We start from the raw sequence: 6,000 nt of genomic DNA, 5'->3' as shown, positions 1-6,000 counted from the left end.
GTTTGAGCAGCTATGATATCAGGGACAATCTAGACATGTGTGACAATACTGAACATGTCACATGACACACCTTAAACATCATGTGATCCACTCTCAGTCTGCACTTTCATTCATGACTTCAACAGGTTGAAATGAGCTTTGAAGAAACATTCAGTGAAATAAATCTTTCATGGATTCATGTGAGCAGCAGATGAACTTTACAAAGAATCAATGGATTTATCTTCTGTTTTAGATCAACTTTGATCACTTCGAGCCATCTTAAGTCCGTTTGTTCTTCTCACTCACTCACATCTCATATGATTTCAGATCCCTGCTGTTCCCCAGCTGCCCTGTAGGTGGCCTTAGTGTGCCTCACACCATTTACAGATGATTACAGGTCGTTTACAGTTCAAACAGGTCCAACATAAGAAATAAGTAGAAAATATCCTGGCTATAACAGTTAGGGTCAAAGTGCAGATGTTCCAGATGTTCTGAGTCTCTCTGTGTTTCATGTTAACATGTAGATGTTGGACCAAAGTGAAGCTTTTTGATGTGACTGCAGGAATGTGAAGTGTAACTCTGAGCTTTAGGAAATTCATGTTGATTTTCAGCCTGAAATGATAAAAACTTTAATAATTCTGTTTATAATCATCAACCTGGAGACTAATGAAAAGTATAATAGTGATAAAAAGCCTTTATTATTTGAGTAATGCCTGAATCTGCTCAGAGACGGAGACAACACAGAGGTGTTGATGACAGTTTGACATTAACTGAATTAAAAACAAAGTGCTCTTATTGTGAAAATCTGCCTCCTACTTCTTTAAATCGTTTTTATGTATTTTTTAATCTCACAGTGAAACATTCAGGCATTAATCCGACACAGTTTGATCACCAGCTGTGTTTTCACAGACGTTTCACTTTGATTGGTTCAGACTGAGCAGAGAGGAGTGGCTCTCTGTGTGCGCACTGCTGAGAAACAGACGCTTCGGACCACTCACCTGGACCACTCACCCCTCCACGCCACTACTGACCATCTGCGGCAATGACTCTGACCCTTTCCCCGGACCCAGCCAACCAGTTTGACTCTCCCTTCAGCCAATCCACGGAACTGCAGTTTCCACTGACGAGCGATCGGTTCATGCAGCCTACTTTGCTCAGGCTGCATAAACCCCTTAGGTTTAGGTGTTGTTTCCAGTACTTGTTAAACTCACGTTTCAGTTTTCTGATGGTGTGCACTTGCTGAGAAAATAAACATAAAAATTAAAAAAAAAGAGAGAGAACCTGAGAATGTGGGCGTGGTTACAGTTTGTAAAAAGATAGAAAAAAAAACAACTTGTTTTAATGGAATTAATTAAGAAGCTTAATGATGTTTGCATTGAATGCTATGTTACCTCCTAGGACCCGGCGTCCACATATGTGGACATCACATTTTGGGTTGTCTAGACCAAAATACTAAATTTTTTTCTACAAGGGCCTGATATCCACTTACGAGGACGTTATACTGCCACTGTTCTGTTGAAATTTAAAACCAGTGTCCTCATATGTGGATCTAATTTTTCTCAGAAACAAAAATCTGGTAAAAAAAAATCTAATTCTTTGTTTTTACATTCATCAGGTCCCAATCAGCCCAAATAGCAAAGAGAAATTAAAAATGATGCCATGAAAGAGTTTGGGTCTCAGGAGGTTAATAGGAAATTTAAAACATTAAGTATACGTCAAGTTAAAATATAAATTTGAAACTGACATGTTAATTAAACTCTTCAAATTCTACTTTTTTGTTTATTCTAAAAAAAAAAAGAGGAAGTTTTCCATTAAATAAAGCCTGAAGATGAGCGGTAGCTAACATTCTTTAATCAAACACAACAGAAAAACCCAGCTTGTGGAGAGCCTGCATGATCGCAGGGCAGACAGGCAGCAGAGTCTCACCAGCCTAACATGGCTCTCACTTAAACACCTTCTTCAGGAACAAAAGGCAGTACACAGCTGTTTCACACCTTAAGGTTCACACTCCCTTGCTACCTCCCAGAGTCCTCGAAGAGACAAAAGACTCTTCCTGTGGAGTCGTCTGCTTCCCCCAACTTCCTTACTAGACCCCCCACCATCTGTCTAACTGTATGAGTGTGAGACATGTTAAAATCCAGTGGCACCAAGGCATCATACAGTAAAATAATGTGATTAATACATAAATAAAAGAAATTCCTATACACTGCCTACTGTTGAATTGTTATATACAGTGGCAGCTGACCTTTGACCTGCGAGCTTCAGACTCATTGCTTGTGTGAAGTGTTTAATGCTTATCTATTGAAGCTTGCAGACACACCCACATTATCTTATTCGTTCTCAGGGTTGTTTAGAGTGCTGGAGCAGAAACCTGCTGCAGGTTAATTATTGATCAAATTAATATCACATAAGGTGCAGCAGCTGACCTTTGACCTGTGAGCTTTAGAGTCTTTGCTGGTGTGAAGTGTTTAGTGTGACTTCAGCCTGCAGACACAGAGGACTGCTGACGGAGAAGAAGCAGGGAATTTTCTCTGTTTCTACACAGACCTGGTCCAGACAGCAGAGAGCTGCAGAGTGAAGACGTTCACGAGAAGAAGAAGCTGAGTAAGTTCAACTTCCTCTTTGAATCCTGGATCAGGAAGTGAAGCCGGTGAATGTTGGTGTTTAAATAAGGTTTCTGTCTTTGACTCAGCCTGCTGTCACTTTGTTTCAGAGAGAAAAACAGGTTTCAGATTAACTGGTGTTCCTGCTGCTCCAGCACTAAAGGACAGTATAAGTGACCGCGCTGATGCCTGTTCATAATTTACCAAAGCTAATTGATTGATTGATAATACTTTATTCATCCCGAGGGAAATTGGGTTAAGGCTGCCAGCCGTGCCAGCGCCATCTTACCCTTCGGACCATACATACATTACACAAACATCACATGGGGAAGAGAGGTCAGAGAGGTATGACAATGGAAAATGTACAACATGAGGAAAGACGAGGAGAAAAAATAACTCCCCCCAGACTGAGCTCTAATAAACTAACTGAGCACTAATAAGCTCTAATAAACTGTTGGCTAAATGTTCTTGTTGTCAGAGGTAAGCAGAGGTGACAGGAGCAGATAATAAGGATTAAATATATGCTGAGTAACTAAATGCTGCTAGGCTATGACCTAACCCCCATCACGTCATTTCTTTGAGCAGCAAGCAGAGCAGCAAGCAGAGCAGCAAGCAGAGCAGCAAGCAGAGCAGCAAGCAGAGCAGCAAGCAGAGCAGCAAGCAGAGCAGCAAGCAGAGCAGCAAGCAGAGCAGCAAGCAGAGCAGCAAGCAGAGCAGCAAGCAGAGCAGCAAGCAGAGCAGCAAGCAGAGCAGCAAGCAGAGCAGCAAGCAGAGCAGCAAGCAGAGCAGCAAGCAGAGCAGCAAGCAGAGCAGCAAGCAGAGCAGCAAGCAGAGCAGCAAGCAGAGCAGCAAGCAGAGCAGCTGCTATCTCTGCTGTCTGTCATGTGACCGAGTCAAGTGTGTGTAGTAGACTTGTTAGCATAGCTAGCAGGCTGAAAGAAGCCTGCTAGCTATGCACACTGTGTGAACACTTTGTCAGAGGTGAGCAGTAAAGAGAAGGATAAGGAGCTCCTCCAAATGCTGATTATGCACTTAACCTGATTTTACTCTTTGATGCATTATATATGATGTTCAGTCAAAAACAATCACTTAAGTTGACTTTATTATTATTATTATTATTATCCATCCATCCATCCATTCGCTTACGCTTATCCTTTTCAGGGTCTCGGGGTTATTATTATTATTATTTTTATTATTATTATTATTATTGACATTATTATTATTATTGTCATTATTATTATTTGTTTATTATTCCTAACAAGGCTCTATACTGTAGTGGTTTGCACATTTGATCTGAGGTTATTGTTTCCCTGTAAATTCAACAATGGGCCTCAATGCAAAGCATCAAACAAATATTTTTATTATCAAGTCATTCGATTTACTGGATGAATCATTGCAGCCCTGACAGTGAAGCACACTAACTTTTATTGGTAGTCACCATGTAAGTGCTTTTAACTCTCATTGATGAGTAAAACCTTCAATAGAAACATCTGGAAGCAGTGAGTGAATAAAAGGTCTGACAGCAGCAGCAGGGATGGTGCTGTCATAGTTTAATGTGGAGTCTGTCTGCACTCAAACAGTGAAGAGCAAAGAAAAGTACTGTGATGGTTCTGGGTCCCTTTGACCCAACACTGTGGGTTTCTGTGTTTTGGTGATATTTTGTATTATGGTTTATGTTCTGGTTCATTTACAGTCTTAGTTATGCTGTTTTGTGTTTCTTATATTTCCTGTGCCCTCTGTGTTTCTGTGTGTGTGTCTGTGTTAATGTGTGTCTGTGTTAATGTGTGTTTGTGTGAGTCCTTGTGTTCCATTCTGTTTCCCCAGCCCGTCGTGTCTCTCTTGTCTCCTCTTTCTTGTGCTCCCTTATGTTCCCTCGCTCCCTCTCGTTTGCCTTTCCTCCACTCCCCTGTCAAGCTCACTTGTCAGTATTGTGTTTCTTTGTTTCCTGTTTTATTGTGAAAGTCTTGCATTCTCGTTCAGTGTGTTTCATCGTGTTTCCCTGATCTCGTTGTGTCTAATTGGCCTCAGCTGTGTTCCCTGTGTGTTTTCTGTTCCCTCATCATTGTGTTGTGTATTGAAGCCCTCTGTTTGCTTCTGTCTGTTGTGTTCATCCTTGTTTCTAAAGGCTGTGTTATTCTTTGTGTGTTTCTCTGTGAATTTAGTTTAGTATTACTTTTTCCATTCAGCAAATAAAGCTGTGTTATATTAAGTTAACGTCCCACCTATGAGTCTGCATTTGGGTCCTATCCTGCCTGCATACACAGCCAAATCATGACAAGAACGTTTTTCTAGTTTCCAAAGCAGTGAATCTGTGTGCAGTTCTCTCAAACTCAAAGTGTGCCAGTGAATGCATCGTGTGTGCTTCACCTTCTGGTGTCATCACGAGTCCAGGCAGACCATCTTCAGAGAAGACAGCTTCTCTTTGTGTCCCTGGAGGTTTTTGATGTGTCCTTGATCCACCACAGCTGATTTAAATGGATAAATTACCTTCTCAACATGCCTTGAAGTTCTCCAGAGGCCTGGTAAAGAACCAATGATTTGATTCAGGTGTGTTGACCCAGGGTGAGATCTAAAACCTGCAGGACACCGGCCCTCGTGGACTGGGATTGGGGACCCCTGATTTAAAGCTTTGAATGACAGCCATTAAAAGGAACTTCTTTGATCAGCACCAGATTCCTGTTGATCTTCAGAATAAAATAATAAAGCCTTTAATACAATGGTTGATAATTACCAGTTTGATTATTTCAGTCAGAGCTGAATCTGCTCAGAGAAACAGGAAAGAAGAAATGACACCAAGTTACTTTAATTCATCCAGCACAAAGTTAAACAGTCACAAACCGTCAGTGTGACGTTACATTAGTGACATAGTGCTCTTATGTAGTGATGGGCAGATGAAGCTTTATGAAGCACTGAAGCTTTTCCTCCAATTGGTTCACCCCAGCACAAAGCGTCTTGATTTGCTCTAGTAGGACACCTACTGGACGTAAAAATATTATTTGGCATGAATTTGTGAGTGTGGCCTTTTGCACACAGCCTGTAAATGTCAACAACAAAAGGAGTGTGTAAAACATGTATATTGTAGTGATGGCAGTATACTGTGTATATTTATACTGGCAGTATGGAAAATGATCATTTGGAAATGCTTAAAATGGAAATGATCATTTACTGTGAGGTAAAATAATCCCGTCCACACGTAAAGGCAGAAATGAAGGAAAACGCTGCTAGGAACATGCCAAAGCAACAGGTGGTGATATATTCCTAACCGTGCAGAAATGTTGGCCAATCAGAAGTCTAGAAGCCTCGGTGGGAAATAGTAAACAAAGCTGGGGCATAGAAGCAGAACCGAGTGGTATGTGTGGAGGGACAGTAACTGTGTGTGTATATGTAAGCATTTAAACACTGCAGAGACAAGTAACAG

Source organism: Neolamprologus brichardi, chromosome 3 (genome assembly GCF_056152115.1).
Source record: "Neolamprologus brichardi isolate AB-2024 chromosome 3, ASM5615211v1, whole genome shotgun sequence".
In the NCBI taxonomy this organism is placed as follows: Eukaryota; Metazoa; Chordata; class Actinopteri; order Cichliformes; family Cichlidae; genus Neolamprologus; species Neolamprologus brichardi.
Note: the sequence above shows the minus strand (reverse complement) of the source record.